The sequence below is a fragment of the Malaclemys terrapin genome, chromosome 1, assembly GCF_027887155.1.
Source record: "Malaclemys terrapin pileata isolate rMalTer1 chromosome 1, rMalTer1.hap1, whole genome shotgun sequence".
NCBI lineage: Eukaryota > Metazoa > Chordata > Testudines > Emydidae > Malaclemys > Malaclemys terrapin.
The window spans coordinates 183,672,311-183,695,743 of record NC_071505.1 but is presented as its reverse complement, the minus strand read 5'-3'; the positions used below and the strand labels follow the sequence as shown (position 1 = coordinate 183,695,743).

Below are 23,433 nucleotides of genomic sequence, written 5' to 3'. Positions count from 1 at the left end.
GTTCAAAAATCACAGAAATGAACAGAAAATTTGAATTAACTAAAAATAATTCATTTAGTTCCTAATCTTTTTGCAGAAATTAATTTCCATTTTTTTGACCTGCTATGTCTTTTTATCTGTCTCCATTTTACCATTGAGTGGAACCCAGGTCTGGCAATAGATAGAAAAATTGCCTATATATATCCAAAAAAAGAAACATAATTCATATTCCCTTGTTTTTGGTAGGATACCACTAATTTGAGGAGCATATGCAGAGAATCCTAGACAAAGGAGACTTCCCTTTGCTTCCTATCTTCTTTCATCTACTGCCTCTAGCATAGATTTCCCTTTGTAACAGTCCAGCAATCATACAGAAGACACTAGACAGGTTAATCCAAGAGCTTCTTTCTATTGCCAGGGTGGATGGGAGAATCATTCAGTAACAGCAAAGGTTGAGAAACACTATGCAAGAGAATAAGTCAAAAGGTTAAGATGAACATCTTCAAGTTGACTTTCTGTTGATTACGATCATGTTTCAGATCAAAGTGACTACATCTGAATCCAAAGATGCTACCTCTGTTTGATCTTTTAAAGACCAAGCTATCTGGATGCTTTAAAAAATGATGACAAAAGGTCAAAAGACTAGTGGCCTAGAAGTAAAGTAGCTTTTGAAAACGAGTGCTAGAAATCAACATTTAAAAAAATCAAAACAAAATCCTCAGTGTTTTGTGGTTGGTTTTTAAAGTCTTGAAAGTAGTTTTGAGTAGATGTCTTAAAAATGGGTCTCGACACTGAAATACCATGTGTACACCAAACTTGGAGAGGTTTACACCTCTTGTACCTCTAGCTGCCTTTGACTCTCACATTTGAGCCAACAGATTTTTTTACTTTCAACGTATTTCACCTGTGCTTTGTCAGGGTTCCCTCCCCACTCTGAATTCCGGGGTACAGATATGGGGACCCACATGAAAGACCCCCTAATCTTATACTCCACCATCTTAGGTTAAAAACTTCCCCAAGGCACAAATCCTTTCCTTGTCCTTGGATGATGGTGTTGCCACCATCAAGTGATTTAAACAAACATTCAGGGAGGGGCCACTTGGAGCCCTATCCCTCCCCCCGAATATCCCCCCAAGCCCTTCACCCCCTTTCTTTGGGGTGGGGGGACTTGAGAATAATATACCAACCAATAGGTTAACAAAGTGAGTACAGACCAAATCTCTGGTTTTTAGGACACTGGAAATCAATCGGGTTCTTAAAAGAAGAATTTTATTGAAAAAAAAAAGTTAAGAAATCAATTAGGATAGAAGATAACTTTACAGAGTAAATAAAAAGATTTAAAACCCCTCTGATTCTGCTTCCCAGTTACAAAACAGGAATAAAATTACCTCTTAGCATAGGGAAAATTCACAAGCTAAAACCAAAGATAATCTAACACATTTCTTTGTGATTACTTACAATTTCTGTAATTTTAGATGTATCATTTCAGGATCTTTTTAGGAGATTTTTTTCCCCTGCCCTGGTCCCTCTCTCTGTCCAAGAGGGCACACACAGAGAGCACAAGCAAAACTCCCCCCCCCCCCCGCCTCCGATTTGAAAGTATCTTCTTTCCTTATTGGTCCTTTTGGCCAGGTGCCAACCAGGTTATTTGAGCTTAACCCCTTTACAGGTAAAGGAGGGATTTTATGCTACCCTTAGCTGTATGTTTATGACAGCTTCATACTGTCTCTTTAGTGTAGAGTTCTGGAGGAGTCAAAGAAAAGGAGTTTACTTGAATGGTTTGGTCACTGGATATCCTGTCAGAAAGCTGTCAGATTCTAAGGTGGGCATGCTGCATGCAAAATGTTGTATTTGACTCCATCTTCTCCAGAGTTGTACGGAAGTTGGTGGGTATATGCTTCTGAGGAAAACATGACTGGATAACTTCACTCTCCCCTTCCACAAGTTTTAGAGCTCTTTGCCTATTTTTCCAATTCCTTTGATTCCATTTATCAGAGCAGGGGAAAATGAGACCAATGAGGAGTTTTTTTGGGGTGGGATGGGGTGAGTAGGTATTCAAGATACTTGTACAAAATGAAATAAACAGAGGATTTCAGTTTCCTCCTGAACTGTATATCTAATATCTTTCATCACCACTAAATTAACATATAAGGGTGTATTTAGAAACAAACCTCTGAGAAAAGAAAGGTTTGCTGGGATATACTAATAAAACAATAATAATAAAAAAAACCCTCTCCTCCTCATTTGGAGGACAAGGGGGTTCCAAAGCATTTTAGAAACTATATAAAAGGTTCACTTAATCTATCACTGAAATATAGCTGCCTTTGGGTGATGTGTGGCAGCTGTTCAAGATTCACACACACTACACTGCAATGAAAGTTGACACAATTTATGATCAAATCATGGAATGCTGAGAGATTTGTTTTTCCCTGAAGTTGATCATGTAGTTACATGAGAATCTCAATTTTAATTAAAAAAAAAAAAAAGTAAATTTCTAGCCCTTATGAGTTTCAGAGGAAAGCTTGCAAATGTGACTTGAGGGAATTTGGGGATGACCATACTGAGTCAGTGGACAAAACCAGTGTATCCAGCTGAAGCTATGGGGGGAATTTTGTATTGGCAGAATGTATGTATTTGACTTTGGGATTTGGCTGGGAGACTGACATTTACATCTCTACTCTTGTGAAAAGTGCCAAGTGACATTTAATGAGAATAAGTGTCCAAGCTCTCGATTTTACAACCCTGGCAGCAGTGCTCTGTTTAACACCATGCTGGGACAGGTTTAGGCCTGAGTCATAGGAAGCAGTGCTACTAAAATTATGAACACCATTTCTGGCAATACACTGCATTTTACTTGGGGACCTCCCATTTAAGTACTGACTGGGTTCAATCACGGCTTAGCTTGTGAGAGCTGACAAGATTACATTTTGGGATCAGAGGGAAGCAGGACAGAGTTCTGACCTGAAGAAGAGCTCTGTATGGCTTGAAAGAATGTCTCCTCAACAAAAGTTGGTCCAGTAAAAGACATTACCTCACCCACATTTGTCTTTCTAACATCCTGAGACTGACACGGCTACTATTACGTTGCATACGTGTAAACAATTGTCACTTAAAATAGATTTGAGTGCACAAATCTGTATTATACAATGCACTTTAGTTTCTAAGCCTCCATGCTTTCCAATTGTTTACAATTATTTATTTGGTTTAAAATTCATTTCTAGGTTTAGGGAGGAAAATAGTAGTCTTATGAGTTGTTGCTTCTGTGTGCGTGCATTTTTTGTCTTAAACTCTCAGTGAACAATCACCTTTTTGCTTCAACTTCAAAATAAACCTCACTGCACAGCTAGGTGAATAACAAGAAAGATACTTTCAGCTTAGTGCACATGTGAACAAAGACGAGTTGTTTCTACTGAACTATAAAAGTCCTTCTCTGCCCTTGAATTCAGACAGAAGCTATACAAGTTACAAATGGTTCAAACTTATGTTCTTCCAGTTAGTTTTATTTAAATAGAGTAGCTTTAAATATAAGGCCCCCATAGTGGGCGTGGGGAAAGGGAAGAATTGGATGGATGTGCATGTTTCTTTTTGCAAAAATGTCATGTTTTTATGTCTCTGCAGTGAGTGAGAACAAAGGATGTGATTATTTCCATAAAGGGAAATCAGCTACTCTAAAAAAGAGATACAAGAGGTTTCAGAATGAAACAACAAAGGAGTAAGTCAAGAATGGATGTTGTAAACAAATAGTGGTGTTTGATTCATCTGGGAAGGAAAGTGTGTGAGAGGGTGAAAAGAGTCTATTTTTTTCCCATTTACAAGAGTTACAACAGCCGTATATTTGCAGCTCTAAGAAAACATAGAGACATGAGTGTAACTAATGTGAGTTATCCATGGTAAAATATCTGGCAGGCAGATGCTAGAAGATAAATACATTAATCATCTGTCTGCTTACTGCTGATATTCAGTGGATACAGCTACAGCAATATGTTTAGTCTCTACAGGGTTAGGATGAAGATTTGATCAAGATGGAATTTGCTTTTGAACTCAGTTGTACCATTGAAATATATAACAGCATGTGTTACAGTAGCAGTGCACTAGAATACTTTATATAGTTAGCTAGGAAAGCAGGCTTAAGTGATTTTAAAAGGAAATAGGGCAGGTGCCTTCTAAAAGTAGAAGAAAAGTCTCTCAAAAGTTTTGAGACAGTAACCAGGTTGAGGAAAGGTAAAGCGACAATATATTAAAGAGTATTTAAGTCAGTTAAATATTCATACAGGTTTCAGATTTGTAGGCAATTTAATCAAAAAACCCCACATATAGATGAAGGAGCGTGTGGTATAGTAGTTTAAGCAGAGGACTGACTTTCTGAGTAAACTCTGGAAAGGCCCTTAGTTCTGTTGCAGTCTTTCCATCTGTAAAGTAACTCTGTACTAGAGAGAAGAACAACATATTTGTATTTTCATCTACTTCCTCTAATACTAAGATGTTTACTCAGCCTTGAGGTTCAGTGCCAGTGTTCCCCACCATTATTGCTCTATCACCTCCAATACAGCAGCTAGACTCCAATGAGTAGCTGAAAGCTTGTTACTTCTATCATGTAAAGCATCAGTAGGAGTCACTGGAAATCCAAAATGAACAAGTATTCTAATGAGATACCTATTGCCATCTCACAATATTAATCTTGCAGATCAGTTTGTCTGGATGTCAAGACCTTTATGGAAATACAGCTAGAAAACTCAGGAAAGAATCTCCTGTTCTCAACTAGGTCATCTGCATAACAAAAATACTTCATTCTGACATCGCAATTTTCTGTCAGCCCACTGGCTCAGAAGGTCAAATATTCTCCATTATTGCCAGGGATTAGCAAAAATTTATGGGAATAAATTGTCACTTCCAATTTGGCAGCCAGTTTGCCAGGATCATTCCATTTTTTTCTGAAGTGACTTTTATATTAGGATAACAATTTTTGTTTTTAGGTTCTTTTTAATAGCTGTATTAATACTTAACTCTATGCTTTTTATAATTAAATATATTTAATCTTAAATAGCACTTTTCACAGCTTCCCAGGTCAGGCTGGTGTCTCCACTGAATTTTTAGTCCAGTGTTCATTATAATACCATCTATTGCCATGGAAATTATTATGGTGTAACAGACTTATCTTTAGTGCATCATGCAACATCCAAACAGGAGGTCAGATGGAAAACGAGGGGGAACATTAGTGTTTTAAATATAACTGGTAGTATCTTAAAATATTTTTCATTGATAAAATCCCTACTGGAAACACACATTAAAAGGCAAAATAATTTATTTAGATTCTTTTTATCACTGGAAAATCCCATTAAATATGATTATGGTCAGGACATTGATGTAATTAAAAATGACATTAGAGAAAATTAAACTATGTGTATTTAGATATATTAGCTTGTAGATAATATGAAAAAAACAAACTATGTTCATGAAAGACGGAATTGAGATATGGTGTATAAAACTAGCCACAGCTATGGAGCAAGACATGAATCAACTCATTTTATAACATTATGAATGAAAACTGCATTAAAATTATTTTAGCAGTGGCATCTCTCTAGTTCAACTTGCACACACTTTTAATACTGGTGCAGATAGGTGCCAGAATAAATGTTGTGAAAGAGGGAGCTGTATCCATATGTAGTGGGCTTGTAGTAATGTAAAAATATGACTGGAGAAAGACTGGAGAGTCAATAAAACTAATTACAGCCTGCAGTATTGCTAATGTTCTAAAAAAAAGTCACACAGGGTCTCCCAGCGAGAGTTGCTTTCTACAGTAGTAATTGCTTCCCAAGAGCACCAGTACAAGCAATAAGATTGTTGTACTCATTTGGGGTGGGTGGAAAGCACATGTTTGCATGCATCCCCTTCTTTCAGCATATTAAAGACTTACACCGCAAGTTATGGTCAAATATTAAATGCCTTTTATGTATTCAGAGAAGTAGTTTAGTGGCAGTAAAGCCAAAAAGTATACAGCCTTTTTCTCAATTTCTTTTTGATAAAAATGCTTAAAAATCCATCACATCTATCAAAAAGACAGAAAATAGAACTTGCTAGAACAGTTGGTCTAAGCTTATTATTGTAGAGAAATTCTTGATATTGTGTATGAATTTAAAGTCAATCATTATATAGAATATTTCTAAACAGAAGGGGGCAGCTGGGAGGCAAAGGGCCAGAGGAACAGTATCTGGTACAGAATGTAAAGATGGAAGTTATGGTAGTAAAAGTTTATACCTGTTGTTTGAATTGTAATTGTCTTTTTAGATATAGATTTGTATGTCGCCTCCATGTGGATTAAATAATTCATGTTGATTTAGCTGGCAAATCGTATTGACTTTGCATTAATTGACAACACTGCAAGCACAAACTAATATTTGAAAGCCAAGCTGTGGTTGTTTCTATCTTGCACATTTATGTGTGAACTATTACAATTTTGGAATTCTGCACCAAATGCTTATGTATACATCTGTTTCTACAAAGTATATTCCCACTACTTGTGTAACTGTCGGTAGATAAAAAGCTTGCATCAAATGTCTATATATTCTTTGGTGAATAATATTTCAAGTATCTGTATACAAAATCTGTATATTGGATATGTGTATTTTACATCTGTACCTGTATGTCTCTGTAAATACCCCTAGAAACACAAGGTTCAGATCTCCCTTGCACCATATCTAAACCAGGAAACAGACTCTGTGTTGCTGTAACATAGGAAAGTGTTTCAGTGAGCCTAGAGAACATTCTAATGGTCCAAGATGACTGGAGCGCATCACATTCTAGCCATGCCCTTTGCTTACCTCAGAATGCTTTCCATGAAAGGGTGTGTGGCATGAATAGTATAGACCTTTCTATGCTGGCTTTACATTACGTGGGATTGCCCTGCAACAGAGCAATTTCCATCTTCCTTTTACGTCTATTCCAACAGAATTTAGCTTGACCTGAAGTTCTTGTGTAAACAGATTCTAAAATAAAAAACTTGACCGGCAAGTTTATTGCATGAACAAAATAGAACAAAATAGAAGGCAGCTCATTTTTACACAGGTCTATGGCTCTGTAGTTCTGACAGCAGTAAAAAGTCATTTCTTGTTAGAAATTAAACAGCTGTTTTTCAGAACATGCACATCTGATATGTGACAGTTTTACAGGCACTTTTGTGACCATAATCTCATTAACCAAGTCAGTTATCTCCTAGTATGAGTTGACATTAATAGGCAGTGAAAGTAAAAGATTCAGGGGCAGGTAAAGTAAAATTAGAAAAATACCAAAACCTATTTTACTTCATTATCACATTGTCAGAACTAACTTTCAGCACTATAAACAATGTTGACAGTGATGAGATTTTATCTTGTTGGTCTGCAGAAACTTGAGCTGTGTGGTATTTGACAGATACTAGAAACGATAGGGTTAATGACATCATAAATGTTAAGTATCTGTATGCTCAGAGAAATTGCGTGGAAGTAATGACTTCTGAGCTGATAGAAAAGGCTGGTTGCTGTTTCCTGCTGTTTGGGAAGATGGTTTAAAATAATAATGGACCAAGGTTGAGTGGCTCAGACTGGACAGGCACCAAAGTGTTGAAATGCTGATCTGAACTTTATCCAAACTCTTTGAAACTCTTGAGTTTGCAAAACTTGACTGAATAAATCAACAGACTAGACTTTTTTTGGTCAGATCTACGGTATTTCATATTTCTAGGAGGGCCTGAAATACATTAAGAAAAGGCTTTTTTTTGTGATATTTCAAAATTTATATGTCAATATCTGCAATTTCAGTCTGAGCCAGAATCCAGAAGTATTGAGGCACAGGGGAAAAGAGAAGTAGAAAGAAATATTAACCAACTCTTTTTGTACCTCAAAAAGCTTGATCTGGGATGTGTTGGACTTCTGGAAGAATTATTGAATGGGATAGGAACTACTTTCCACATCCCTAGTTATAACAGGTTTTATATAGTAACACACTGAGACCAACTTAATTTGACATCTGTTTAAGATAATAAAAAGAACAAATTTAGATTTGCAGCACACAGGCTTCTTTGTACAAAGCCCCAAATGGTTGTATTTAGATAAAAGATTATGAATAACAATAGCATATCTATTGCACACCAAACCTTTTCATTTTTTGACACTGAAAAGAAATAATTGAAATTTAAAATATAAAAGATATTTTGCTTATATTGAATATATTACTAATTCTGCATTTTCTGTAAATAAGGTTATACCCAGGATGGTTCTGTTGCGATTAAGTGGAGACAAACTGCTGTCATTGGCTCAAATATGATCTCTGAGGAATGACTGTGTTTTTAGACAAAATAATTGAGTAGATTATCACCCATCCTGACTGAGGCCCCAATCATGCAAGCACATTTATATGTGCATAACTTTACCCTCATAAGTAATGCCTATACAATCAATGGATTAAATCTTGGCCTCCCTGAAGTCAGTGGTAAACTTCCCATTGATTTGAATGGGACTAGGATTTCACCCAATGGGACTATTAACAAGAATGACGGTGTGCACATGCTCGATGAGTTTTCAAGATTGGGGCTTTAGTACAAGGCACAGTGCTTCAGACTGCAAGTAGTCTGTTCATGGTGTTTGAAAGTGGATGTTTATATTCCTTTTCCTTGATCTTCTTTGAAAAATGTACATTATTTATATTCACTGAAATAAAATTGTTCCCAAATGCAAAATCTAAATTAAAAATCAGGGATTTGGAGCAATCAAATTTTTGAATTGCTCCGCTCCAGCTCCGAGCAAAATCCTACTGCTCTGCACTCCAGCTCCAGGCTCAGCTCCAAAGCCCTGTTAAAAATATCATTGATCTGTCATTAGAGTATGCTACAATAAAAAACACAATACTTTTTTGGTTTCATTTTAGCAAAGAAAGAGTTTTACAATTTGAGCTTTCAAGGGATTGCAATAGCAATATAGCAAACATTTTCTCAAAGGACAAACTCGTTGGAAGAAATGATTGCATAAAACTGCAAGAGTGATAATATACCCAATCTAAAACTGTAAACTTTCTTTTTTGGGAGGGGGAAATAAAAAATCATGTACATGGTTGTATAAAATGTTTTATTCTTGTTGACCAACTGTTTAGATTCCACAAGAACACAGCCATGGGAAAAAGTGAGTAATGCTGACAGCAGATGTTCTTGCTTTTCTTCAGAGTTTCACAACTTATGATTCTAAACAACAAAAGCTATAAAGACTCTTCTTTCTATTTTTATTATCCTAGAGAACCTGTTATCTAGGAGCAATAATGGAAAAGTAGGTGGTTATCTTAGTTTTAGTGACTTCAGAATGCTTTTAGCACTCTAATACATGTCAAACCCCAAATGTCCTACAAACTGAAGCTAATAAGTTATCTTTCCTATAGAAAATTACATTCCATCATCGATAAAGATGAGGTTATGAAGTTCCATACTTATGACTGAAAACTTACTCTTGTTTGTCATCAGATGGATGTAGAATAGCTTTTCTCACACCTAAACAAGAGAATTCTGTAATGCCAGGGATCCCAGTTAATTTAAGATCAATCATATACATTTAATAAAACTTGAGTATTACTTGCTTTTAGGGTAAAAATTCCTAAATGCCTAAGCTTACACTCCATCTTACACTCCATCTTACTACTTTAAAAAAAGTGGTATGATGTGTACAGAGAGCCTCTAGGCATAGGAAGATGTAGTTCACAGCAATCACTGTCCCAGATATAATACTGATATTAAGAGGTATGCTAATGGGCTTTGGGTAAAATTGATTTTATTTATATTTGGGAGTTTTGTAGTAGCTGTTAAAGGTGGTCTTTTTTTTTTTTTAAGCACTTAGCAAACAATAATAGAGATTAGGAACGTAGCAACATAGTGCAACTAAACCCACAAACATAGAAAAGAGAGGTTTATTTTCCAAAAGCTCTATGCCACAGGACCAATCGAGACAGACAGCGGAGTCTGTAAATGTAACGATCCTGTATATACACAGGATATGCATTGTGTAGATGATATCCTCAATATCCTACATTCTTCTTTTCTTCAGAGATCGCATCAACGTCCATTGAGGCTAGCTCAGTGTTTTGGCTTGTTTGTTTTGCTTTTGTTTTTAAGTGTTCAAGGCTGCAATCCACTTCATAGTCGGGGCAAATTCTGACAAATATACATGCTAGCAATGAAATCATCATTTATTGCAACATGGGGTAAGGAATAGTAGGCTACACTGAGGCTCTGTGGTGGCTCTTTCTGTAGGAGGTTTGGGGTCAGGATTTCTACAAATGGTTGTGGTTAGATAAGTCTGCAAAGAAGGACCCTGATCCTGTGAATGATTAAGCATGTATGTAACTTTGCTCAGGTGAGTAATATTACATATGTGCTTAAGTGTTTGTAGGATTGGAGCTCTATGTGGCTCCCTTGGTCAACTTCTCCTGCCCCTGAGCACACAGTAAATCATAGCTGTGCTATTAGTATGGGGAGGCTGCTGTCACAGCTTCAAAGTGGTTGAGCAACTGCTCCACACTTGCGGATTGTGAAGTGCGAGTGTAGTCGCGCCGCCAGCGCTGCGAGAGCTCTCTCGCAGCTCTGCAAGTACTCCACCTCTCCGAGGGGAATAGCTTGCAGTGCTGCGAGCGAGCGTGCAGTGCTGCAGGCACTGATTACACTGGCGCTTTTCAGTGCTGCACTCGCTGCGCGCGGGGGAGTGTTTTTTCACACCCCTGAGTGCAGCAAGTGCAGCGCTGTGAATTGCCAGTGTAGCCAAGGCCTTAATCTAGATTTGAGGTGATTATTATATATCTCCCCCAAAAATCATTTTAAAGAGAACAGTGTAATGAAGAACCTTTCCATTTGAAGGGATATCTAATTAAACCCATAGCCTAAGTATTTCCTTTTTTTAAAAGGTTTAATTTGTTTGTTCAACAACGTTTTGGATTGTCCTGGTTGAGTTGCGATTAAGGCTTTGTCATCAGTTGGAAGAAATATATTCACATTATTCAGCGTAGGGACTTAAAATTGAGGCTACAGGAAATGGATTTTGCGTACCTGGCATGCATCAATTTTTATCCTTCCAGCTCTTCATTTGCAGTAATTACATTGTTAAAAGATACAGAATAAGGAACATTATAGTTTAACTAGTGTGTAAATTGCAGCTCTACCCTGGCCAACTCCTGCAAGTCCTCTTTCAGTTCTTCTTGTGCAAAACTTGCACCGTCTTCAAAGAGAGCGAATACCCCAGATAAAGGACTGCAGGATTTGGTGAAATTAGCAAAACCATGGTATAGTGGTAAAATACAGGCAAAATCCAAACCCAATTTTGTATAATGTTTGTCCAAAGTCTGCTTTTTTCCCTCTTTGCTACTGTACTGCCTTTAGTTTTCACACTTTCCTATAGGCTATTGAGTATAATGAAAAGTGCGTTTTTGAGAATTTTCATGTTTTCTGCTTAAGGCATGTCTAAGCTGAAGGGACTTCTTTACAATCTTTTGCATTCAACCTACACTACATAAATTCTACATACTAATTTTAAACTGTGGATATGTGAGAAGTGACTTGGTTGTACATAAAATTGCCCCCCCCCCCTCAATATCTAGGTATTTCCTAATTGTGGGTCATCAGCTTTCCTTGGATAACCTTGTAAATTTAAGAATGTGTGCAAGCCGGGGAATAATTTGACCCTCTATGACATGTCAGCTTTCTGTACAATTTTTACTACTGTGAGCAATGCAGAGTCAATATAACTACAGTAGTGATCACTGATTTCCCTTCTGATTCATGTATAATCAACATATTCAAAGTGCGGTCACTATTTGTGGTGATGATGCATGAACCAAAAAGATTCTAAGTTGATTTTCAGGTATTGAGTTGATTTTTTGCAGGGCTACTGATTAGAATTTAAAAAAAATCTTTTGATGTATTAACTAAGCAAATCTAATGAGGCTTGTGGGATAGGAGAATTATGGAATTCGGTAAAGTTGTTTTTGACAACAGTACTTTAGCCGTTAGTAGATACTGTATGTAAGTTAGTGAGTTACACTGGAGAATGGAGCTAGCTTAGTCTTTTGGATGGTTTACACTACACTTAGCCTTACAACTGAAGCCAAATGATCCTTTGGGAAATATTCTTCCCTTAGTTACCTCTGTGCTTCCCCATTGACTTTGTTGGGTTGCATAGGTTTATGAGGGGTTGTTTTTCTTTTTCTAAATGCTTAGACATAGCACCTAGAGGTCCCATAATGGTGGGCACTGAACAAACACTTAACAAGAGACCACAAACATTTACACTCTAAACAGAGAAGATCAACAAAGAATAGGAGAGAAAACTGCAGGACAGTGGCTGAGCCAGAAATAGAAACCTAGGTCTTCTGCATCCCAGTACAATGGTCCACACTACCTCTGAGGTGTAACTAAGGCATTAACTGGGCCCTAAGCATACAAGTTCAACTAAAGTCTTGATGTGACAGCCTCAGGTGAAGTTAGATAGGAATAAAGACACCCCATATAGTGATTGTGGAGCATACCAAAGCCATAGATCTAAAGTAATCCTCATGAAATGCCCATGGGAGAAGGGCAGGGGTGAAAGTAAGATGAAAGACTTACTGGTACAGAGACCTGACTCTGGGCCCCCGGAAGGGGCAGGGCCTCGGGGGTCAGCCTCCCCCAGCCAGCCCTTCCGAGCCGCCTAGGGCTCCAGCGGCGACTTAAAGGGCCCGGGTCTCTGGCCACTGCCGCAGTAGCGGAGGCTGGGAGCCCCGGGCCCTTTTAAACTGCCAGGCCCCGGGACAGCTGCCCCTTTCTCCCTCTCTCCTACCCATCCCATCTGCAGCCTTGGGGGGAGGGGTGCAAAAGGGGCAGCGACGATAACGTCATGTGTGTACGGGCCGGTGCCAACGGCCATTTCTTACCAGTATGCCATACCAGCATGTATCAGCCCACTTTCACCTCTGGATGAGAGAACCAACAAGGTTCAGAGAAAGTAGTTATTAATTAGACTGCTTGGTATTGGTTGGTAGTATGTATTACTGTTACAGGAATCTCTCACATGAATGGATAATGGATCCTGCCATGTGACAAGCATATCTGCCTTGGGAACCCTGAGCCAGGTCATGTCACTAGCCAAGAAATAAAGTTGCAGTTTCTTGCCAGCACTCCAATATGTCAGACCTTCATACAATTAACACAACTATTTCCCTCTCAATAAGATCAAAAGACTGCTGCAACAAGTAGAGGCATGTTTGGGTGGGAGTGCAGGTATAGGGAGAAAGAAATAGATGTGATGAAAGTCATCTAAATAGAGTCTTAGGGCCTTTCCCAACACAAGGCCGCCCCCCCCCCCACAAAAAACACAAACAAAAACACCCAGAAGATGGCAAGGAGAGGTACAACCAAATGAAGCAAAAAAGAAGCAGATTTCAGGACTAAATGCCCCACATTAGCATGGAGTCACTTGGAGAAAAGGGCCAAAGTAATGACCTTTGATCACCTCGAGTCTCCGTCGATGAGCCTTTTTATCACCCATTCAGTATAGATGGTGATCTTCTACAACAAAAGCAGCCAGTCTGGGGAACTGATGGCTATTTGCAAGGTTATTTTTGTGGTGGGTCCCACCAGAGCAGGTAATGGGACAGGTTCTGTTCCTCCAGGAGAAATGCTTAGGGTCGCTTTTTCATGTGGCTTGGAGACTTCAGCTGAGTGCGTGGCCTGGGCTGGGGGGGCACTACCTGGTACTGAGTTTGAGACTGTGGAGGGGGTCTCTGCTGCTGACATGGCTGCTTTTGGGGAGCGTGAACTAGAGATTGAGAAAGCTCCCGATATTTCAATTCATCATCCACTTGTTGAATTTGCATCGGTGTCTCGTCATCTGCAATTACAAATCCGCCAAGTAATTAGTTTATGACTCAGCATGAGTCATGTCACCAGTATAAACAAACTGGAGATAATCCAGGCTGGTTACAGAAGGAGTCTGCAGGGCAGCCTGTGCCTGTCTTAGTTAAAGAAGCTGCTGAGATCTTTCCTAGGCCCTGTTCCTCTAATGGGGTCCAAGGTTTTCAATGCGCTGGGGGTCAGTGTTAGCAGAGGTATCACGCAGAAGCTAGTGCCTTTTAGTTATCCGGATATTTTGGAAATATAAACAGAATGGCAATAAGAAAAAAAAATAGTCAAAAAGGAATGTGGCATTGTTATTTATGGTGAATAGCTACTATCTAGGGAAGGAGGCTTGGACACTGGCAAGCAGTCAAATGCTTGCATAGTTTAAGTGGTATGGTGTGGGGCACCCTGTTTATTTCAATGAAATAATAAAACCTGAATTTGCCCTCTACTCCCAGATTACCCCTATGGCCCAGCTGTTGGCTGGTAGGGGTCATGGTGCTCATAGAGTATTTCTGTCAGTTCCACCCCCTCCTATCTCAGTGTGCCTGCTCTGCTGGATAGCTACAACAGCTTACAAGCAAGCAGGAAATATGCCAAGGAGACTGAACTCCTCTTATCTTTGGAGGTGATTCCTTGAAGACAGGGTTGAGACAGATCAGCAGGGGGCAGCATAAAAGAAGTTTGCCCTGCTGCTGTCCGTGCTGTAATTGTTCTGTAGGTAAATAGAGGAGTCCGTTCACAAGGGCAATCAATCTTGTACTTTTTACCCATACTAAATGTACTTCACATAGATGAAGTAGCCTAATGGTCTTTGGCCACTTTATTACCATTTCTGAAAGGCCAGTGACCATGTATGATTTGATTTAGGGAGTGAGTGACCCACTGGCTCAGATACTGAACTGATCCTAAACTCCTATTGAACCATTCCAAAGGACTAGTTATCTTGATGGTAACTAACACAGAGTTAAATGCACCTTAACACTCAGTGAGGACAGAGACAAGTCAGTTTTAAAATTATGTCATGGATCATGGGTAAATCTTTGGTTCCAGTAAGGTTACCCATGATCACTGGTAAGACGTTAAACACAACAGTCCCTGTCTACACTAACTGCTAGGGCACAAAGTTAATGAAACATGGTAACTAAAACAAATTGTTTGCCAGAAGCTGGTAGTGGGTGACAGGGGATGAATCACTTGATGATTGCCTATTCTGTTCGTTTCCCATCAAGCACCTGGCATTGACCACTGTTGGAAGACAGGATACTGGGCTAGATGGACCATTGGTCTGACCCAGTATGGCCGTTCTTATGTTCATGACTCCTCAAGATCATGTTCTAACATGTCTTAGTTTTCTAGTGAAGACAGACCTAACAGGTCTGGAGTTTGGGTTTGGTTCAGATGAGCAACCAAAAGTTCAGTTGCTGAACTGTCCAAACCTCTGAGGTCTGCAGGGTCAGACTGGATATATTCCAAGGAAAGGCTATTGGGAGATTTATGGTCCTCCCTATTGCTGGTTAAGCCAGTCACAGCATGAAAACATCTCATGAGCATGTAGGACTTAGTTAAACCCCGTTCACCCTAATCATATGATTTACCTGTAATGATGATTTCATTGTTAATTATTTATAGCTAATACCTCTGTATTCTTGAATTTGATTTCTCTCATTATATACCTTTTCTTCTTTTTCTGTGACCAACAAAACTAAAACTCAATCTAAATTTTCAAAAATTACTAGTGATTTTTGCATACCTCTATGTCCAGGTGCCCAAGTTGAGACACTTTAATGGGGCCTGATTCTTAAAGGATGAATAAATAATAACAAAACTTCTCTTATGCTCTGTACTTTCTGAAAATCTGGTCTCTCTGAAGTCTCAGGCTGCATATCCAAAAAAAATGAAGGCACCCCAAATCACTCTCTAGGCATGCCTACATTTCAAATGCAATTAGTGATGTTGGTTGTCTTTACATATATATAAGTTAATGAGAAAGTGTGTTGGTGAGATTCTCAAGCTTACATGTAGATCAAGGATGTTCAAATAATCATGGATGCTTCTCTGAGACAAGCTTTTGGACGGTCTGTTCTCCCCTCACTGGTAAATAATAGTCCTTGAAAATAGCACTGTCTTGTTAAAAACAACCATCAGTAACCAAAATTAAAACTGGCAATTTAAGTGTAGAATTGCAGTGTGACAAAACTCAGTTCTTTTCTCTCTCACTATTTCTGAGCAGTTTGTGGAAAGAACTAGGAGATTTTAAGTGGTCAGACAGCAACATGAAAATTTCAAGGGCTTACCCTGTGCATATCTTTCTGCTCTCTTCTTCCTGATACAGTAAATCAGCAGAGCCAAAAAGATGATAAAGACAATTGAACCTCCTGCAATGCTCCCGATGAGAACAATGTCCTGTGGCCCTAGCTCGGAAAGAAGAAGGAGATGTCACAGGGAGAGAAGAAAACTCCAATGCAAAGTCTGGAATTTGGTCCCAGTGATCTGGAGGATGTACACATGTGAAGCCTTTCACATGGATAATGATGATAATATGAAAACCTTGTAGTTATATAGCATTTTTTTGTCCCAGCATCTCAAAGCATTTTCACAAACAAATTAAGACTCATAATACCCCTCTGAGATAATGTTAAGTATTGTTATCCCCATTTTATAGAGGGATAATTGAGGCACAACAAGGTTAAACCACTAGCTTATGATCACAGAAAGAATTCTGCATCCTGCCAAGTTTTCATGGGACACAGAGTTCTGAAATGTGTGTGGGATGTGCTTTGTTTGATGAGAGTTCTAGGGAAAGTTTGAGGCAGAATTCACAGGAGTACCAAGGAGTTTTACTTAAGCAACAGTAGGTGTCATCTTGCTGCTAGTGATGGTCAAACCTCAAAAGTCTTGTTCTAGATTGGCACACAAAGATCTGAATGGCCTTCTGGCCCTTTTAGGGTCTTTCAAAATGCTTTGAATGGGCAAAAGAAGGGCTCAGAGTCTGACAAAAAACAGACTTTTTCAGGAGTGCTTCCTACTGGGCCGGAAATACTGTGAGAACAGCTGGTCTCATGGTATTTCAGAGCTTGCTCTTCTAGCCTTGGTTGGAACTCGAAACAAGAGCTACACAATAATTAACAATAGTGAAGAAACAGAAAAACTATCCAGACTTTATGTAACCTCAAAACAAATGTTTGGTTTGATCTGAGGGTGAAGGTTGATTGGGTTGTTCCTTATTTTATCCAAATAGGCTTGCTTATATCTCTACTTCCCCCATCCAGCACCACACCTCTTTGGGAGTGCACCTGTGCTTCAGGAATGTCTGTCTATTTGATTGCATACATTCAAGAGCAGGCCCTTTCAGAAGGGATGCTGAGGGGGGCTAAATTCAACACAAGTGTAAAGTTGCTCATTGGGGGTAAGTTGGTCAAAAAGTACAGTAATGTGCACTGGGTGTGCAAATGAATGCCATTTACATACTGAGGATCAAAACCTGACTCAGTCCTTCCTTGGGCAGAACTCCCATTGAAGTCGATTACAGTTGTATCTACATAAGGACTTCAGAACTTGTGCCCAGTGGACAAAAGAAAAGTGGGTATCAGGAAAGGCAACCAAAAGGAGTGTGTAAGACACAGTCCTCTTCTACCCCTTCAATATGTCACTTAGACTTGCTTTGCACACTCACTGAATACGAAACTAGTGCACATTACAAACCTTTATACCTTAAAGCTTGTGTGGGTTTGAGATTTTTGCACCTATACTGATGCACAAATCCCTAATGTAGAGTAGATCCTTGTCATAACTATAAAGGGAAGGGTAACAGCCCTCCTGTGTACAGTACTATAAAATCCCTCCTGGCCAGAGACTCCAAAATCCTTTTACCTGTAAAGGGTTAAGGAGCTCAGGTAACCTGGCTGACACCTGACCCAAGGGACCAATAAGGGGACAAGATACTTTCAAATCTTGGTGGAGGAAGGCTTTTGTTTGTGCTCTTTGTTTTGAGGGTTGTTCGCTCTTGGGACTGAGAGGGACCAGACATCAATCCAGGTTCTCCAAATATTTCTGAACAAGTCTCTCATATTTCTAACTTGTAAGTAAACAACCAGGCAAGGCGTGTTAGTTTTTATCTTTGTTTTCTCAACTTGTAAATGTACCTTTTTGCTAGAGTGTTTATCTCTGTTTGCTGTAACTTTGAACCTAAGGCTAGAGGGGATTCCTCTGGACTCTTTAAGTTTGATTACCCTGTAAAGTTAGTTTCCATCTTGATTTTACAGAGATGATTTTTACCTTTTTCTTTAATTAAAAGCCTTCTTTTTAAGAACCTGATTGATTTTTCCTTGTTTTTAGATCCAAGGGGGTTGGATCTTGATCCACCAGGAGTTGGTGGAAGAAAGCAGGGGGATGGTAATTTCTCCTTGTTTTAAGATCCAAGGGGTTTGGATCTGTATTCACCAGGGAATTGGTGAAAAGTCTCTCACAGCTACCCAGGGAAGGGAATTAGCACTTTGGGAGTGGTGGCAGCGGACCAGATCTAAGCTGGTAGTTACGCTTAGAAGTTTTCATGCAGGCCCCTACATTTGTACCCTAAAGTTCAGAGTGGGGAAGCAGCCTTGACAATCCTACATAGAGCTGGTCTGATTTTTTTACTCCTCACTGAAAATTATGACTTTTCAAAAAATCATAAATGGAAATATTTTGGCTGACAACTGAAATAGTTGAGTTCAGAAATGGCACCTTGGAGCCCTATGGGCATGGTAGATCAAGTGCTTTATGCTTCAATTCTCTTCTGTAGGCTGGGCTCCCAGGTTAAAGTATATCCTCAGAGATGCACCACAGTCTCCCTCCACCCCCAGGTTAGGGAAGGGGATCAGGCTGGAGAAGTCCCCGTTGAACAGCTCTACAGTTGGTCTATTGCTTGGGAAGAGGATTCCTCCTTACTGGTCCTCGCCTCTTTGCCCATATATTCAAGACAGATCCTTGGCACAGAATTTGCAGAAATGGAGGTTCAAGGTCTGCACACATTTTTACATGGTTACACACGTTTATGTTTGCATACAATTCTCCCAAATGTGTGTGCATATGGGGCACTGGATCATATAACAAATGGATATTGGAAAGCCCCATTTAAACTTGCAAATTCAAAGTTTTGCTCACAAAATGGGGGTGATTGGGTATGCAAATGTGTGCACATGTGCGCGCAAAAAGGTATACATACTTTGAGTTTTGTGTCTTGAAATCTGACTTTAATTATCACAGGGCTTCTCCTTCCCCTCTAGTAAAAGAGGTGGCATGCTGCACGGCTTAATTTCTTAGTGTCTGTGAAGTGCTTTATGATATTCCAAAAAAAAATACCCTATGTCATCATCATTAATATTATTTGCGTTGCAAAATGGCCCCTGTAAGTAGCCCAATTAAAACAAGAGATTCAAGTAATAATACTGAGCTCTTATATGTTACTTTTCATCCATAGATCTCAGTAGATCAGTATCATTATCCCCATTTTACTACAGGGGAAAACTGAGTCACGGGACGGTGAAGTGACTTGCCCAAGGTCCCCTAGCAGGCCAGTGGCAGAGCACCGAATAGATCACAAGTCTACAGAGTCTTAGGCCAGTGCTCTGTCAATTAGGCCAGTGGTTTCTAAACTATTTTTCTGGTAACCCAGTTGAAGAAAAATTTTGATGTCCGTAACCCAACGGAGCTGGGGATGAGGGGTTTGGGGTGTAGGAGGGGTTCAGGGCTGTAGTGTGGCAGTGAGGGCTGCAGGGTGGGGCCAGGAATGAGGGATTCAGGGTGTGGGAGGGGGCTCTGGGCAGGGGGTTGGGGTGCAGGAGCAGGTCAAGACTCTGGGATGGGGCCAGTGATGAAGGGTTTGGGGTGCAGGAAGGGGCTCCTGGTTTGGGAGGGCTCAGGGCTGGGGATTGGGGTGCAGAAGCAGGTCAGGACTCTGGCCTGGCGGTGCAGGCTCTGGAGTGGGACTGGGAATGAGAGGTTTGGGGTGCACAAAGAGAGTGCTGGTTTGGGGGAGGGGGGTTCATGGCTGGGGATTGGGGCATGGGTTTACCTTGGGCGGCTCCTGGTCAGCAGCACAGCAGGGGTGTTAAGGCAGGCTTCCTGCCTGTCCTAACACCACGCTGTGCCCCGGAAGTTGCCAGCATCATGTCCAGCTCCTAGATGGAGCATGCAGGTGGCTCTGCATGGCTCTGACCCGCAGGCACTGCCCCCCCAACTCCCACTGGCTGGGAATCCATCAATGGGAGTGCAGAGCCAGTGCTCGGGGTATCAATTTACACCCACTGAGGATTGGCCCTGAATGACGAAAGAATGAACTTCATGCAATAAGCTCCAACTACTTAATATACACAAATGAATGTGACAGTAAAACAGCAACTTTACACTGCCTTATGGTGACTCCATCTTTGGACCACCCACCCCCTGCTTGTGCGTCAATTTAACAGGATTATTCCTGGCTACCTTTGAGAACTGTTCCTTGAGTCTTATATCTGTACTTACACTCCTCTCGCTGTTTCAGGATGCCACCACACTGTCTGACGTGGTGGTACAGCTAGGAGTAAAAAATTGGATTTGCCCCAACTCATGGTGGATGGGCAATGACCTGTCCCTGGGGAAAGTCTGGAGGGTTGGAGACAGAACTTCCCTACTCCTGCATAAGGGGGTGGGGCAGGTCTTTGTGTATGTCACTGGAGGATGGGGCTGAGGCAGTGCTCCCACCTTCAGATGCCTCCACCTCCAAATCACTGAGCAGAGGCAGGGGCTGGTCAGCGCAGAGGGATCCACTGCAGTGCAGGTGCATCTCCTGCCAGTTGGCCCTGGCTCTGTGCCAAAGGGCATGCCATCTTGGGCAGCTGGAAGTACGTGGCCTCCCTCTGCAGGTGGCTGCACTCAGGAAAGTGCTGAGGCAGTATCAGCAGCAGGTCCTGCATATAGTCCAGGATGTAGCAGAAGAGGAAACCAGTGCAGTTGTGGAAGAAGCAGCCTTGGCTGTCCTGGGAGAACATGCACCACAGCAGTGTCTTCCACCGACACCACAATTCTATGCCACGTTTCTCACATGCCTCCCCACTTTCAGCCCCTGCTCCCCAGGAAGGTGGATGAGCCTGGACCTGCTGTGTTAGCACCCCTGCCTCGGTTCCTGCTGATAGCAACACTCTGCCCCGGTTCAGTAACTACCCACCACTGTGCGCTGGAGCCATCCTAGAGTGAGCCCACTGTGACCAGGGAGAAGCCATTTCCTGCCCTTTCTCCCATAAGTGCCTGGGAGCAGGTGGTGGGATGAGCCACTTCTTTCCCACTTTTGCTAGCCTCTACTCTGCCCTGGCAGAGCCTCTCACTTCTTCTGTCACTCCACATGCTGGCTAAGCTGCCACCTCTCAGGCTAGGTCTATACTACCCGCCTGAATCGGCGGGTAGAAATCGACCTCTCGGGGATCGGCGCTCTTACTCCACCAGCAGAGGTGGTAGTAAGCGCCGCTGAGAGAAAGCCGTAGAAGTCGATTTTGCCGCCGTCCTCACAACGGGGTAAGTCGGCTGCGATACGTCGAATTCAGCTACGCTATTCACGTAGCTGAATTTGCGTATCTTAAATCGACTCCCCCCTGTAGTGTAGATGTACCCTCAGGCTCAGCTCGGGCTGGGCCTGGTGCTAAATGGGTGAACCATAGCCCTGTCACTGGTCTGAAGGGAGCAGACAATCACCCTTTCACTGCAATGAGCTCCACCCTCTAGGAACCTTTCCTCACCCCCTTTGAAAGCTGACTGGTTTTATTTATTTGCAGGCTTTCAGTGGCACTTCATTCTGCAGCATCTGGCGTAAAGGGGGGCATGACCCTGACAAGTTTTGTGACCAGTGATCTAGATCAGTGCTTCTCAAAGTCAGGCTGCCGCTTGCGCGGGGAAAGCCCCTGGCCAGTTTGTTTACCGGCCACGTCCGCAGGTTCGGCCAATCGCAGTTCCCACTGGCTGCGGTTTACCACTCCAGGCCAATGGGGGCTGCGGGAAGCAGCGTGGGTACTGGCCGCTCTTCCCTGACAAGTGGCGGACCAGCTTGGAGAAGCACTAATCTAGATTATAAACTAATTGGGGTATGGGCAATAGGCCAAACTCTCTGCGTGGATAACTTCACTGAAGCCCAAGGAATTAAATTCCTTAGGTCTGGTCTATACTACCCGCCTGAATCGGCAGGTAGAAATCGACCTCTCGGGGATCGATTTATCGCGTCCCGATGGGACGCGACAATCGATCCCCGAATCGGCGCTCTAACTCCACCAGCGGAGGTGGTAGTAAGCGCCGCCGACAAAAAGCGGCAGAAGTCGATTTTGCCGCCGTCCTCACAACGGGGTAAGTCGGCTGCTATACGTCGAATTCAGCTACGCTATTTGCGTATCTTAAATTGACTCCCCGCTGTAGTGTAGATGTACCCTTAGAGAAGTTGACTCCATATCTTCACCTGTATACCATAGAGCATGTAGTGCAGAGTCACTGATTAACACTTTTTAAACAGTGATGATTTAACCCTTGGAATCCCTAATTTAGAATAGATGATTCTTTTGTAATAGCTGTAAATGCCCAGTTCTGCAGCTATGACTCTGGCAAAACTACAGGGGTAAAGCTTTTAGCACTGTTCCCATTGTAATAAGTATGTAGGTTTCTATCACCTGATTGTTAATTTTACTTATATTACTATTAAACTGCTTGGTGTCTGAAGCTGCCAGATGCCCAGATTAACACGTCAAAGGGAACACGTTAATTGCATAGATGGAGATTCCTAGACTATAAAGCCAGCAGGGACCATTGTGATCATCTAGTCTGACTTCCTGAATAACACAGGCCACAGGACTTTACCACAGGTGGGAAGCTATCAAAGCTGTTTAAATACTGTTAAAAACTAAATTTCATTACTTATTTGTCTATTGCCACTTTAGCTTATTTAATGTGAAAGGATTTTGGAGACCTGATTAATTTTTAATTTGTTGACTTCTTGCATTTTACCCAAGTTGGACAATTAAAGAAAAAAGACTGGTCAGTTTCAGGTGTTTCACCGATTGCACACTAGCCTAATGCTGCTGGACTTGCCTCTCCAACACTACAGGACACAGTTTCAGTTCAAACAAAAACAAAATTTCCACTGACTTTTTCCCCTTAAAGTTTCATGAAAACATTTTTATGAAGAGCAAATTTTGTAAAACTTCTCCTTTAAGAAAATCTACACCCAAGGCCCAACCTACTTGATTGCTCATTTAAGCCGATTAACTCCTAAAACACAGCTAATTTCCCAAAAGCTCACTGCAAAGGAAGCCTATGCTTTATATGCACATGTTAAATAACAATCAGGATATCCATTTTTGTTTTCTATCAAAAGAATCCATCTGCCAATGTGGCACCACTGACTGTGTAGATACAAGGGTGGAAAAGTTGAAGACTTCCTTGCTTCTAATTCTCCTGGCACTTGGGTCTTGTCTACACTTGAAACACTACAGCGGCACAGCTGCAGCACTGTGGGCACTACCTATACTGACAGGAAGGTAGCTTGGCATGGTAGCTAAGTCAACAGAAGGATTCTTCCGTCA

The 23,433-nt window shown here is 41.1% G+C and overlaps 1 pseudogene; it reads right to left on the bottom strand.

Moving 5' to 3' along the window:
- Positions 1-9,621: 9,621 nt before the first annotated feature.
- Positions 9,622-23,433, bottom strand: part of LOC128847783 (T-cell surface antigen CD2-like) — a 28,620-nt pseudogene continuing 14,808 nt past the window's right edge.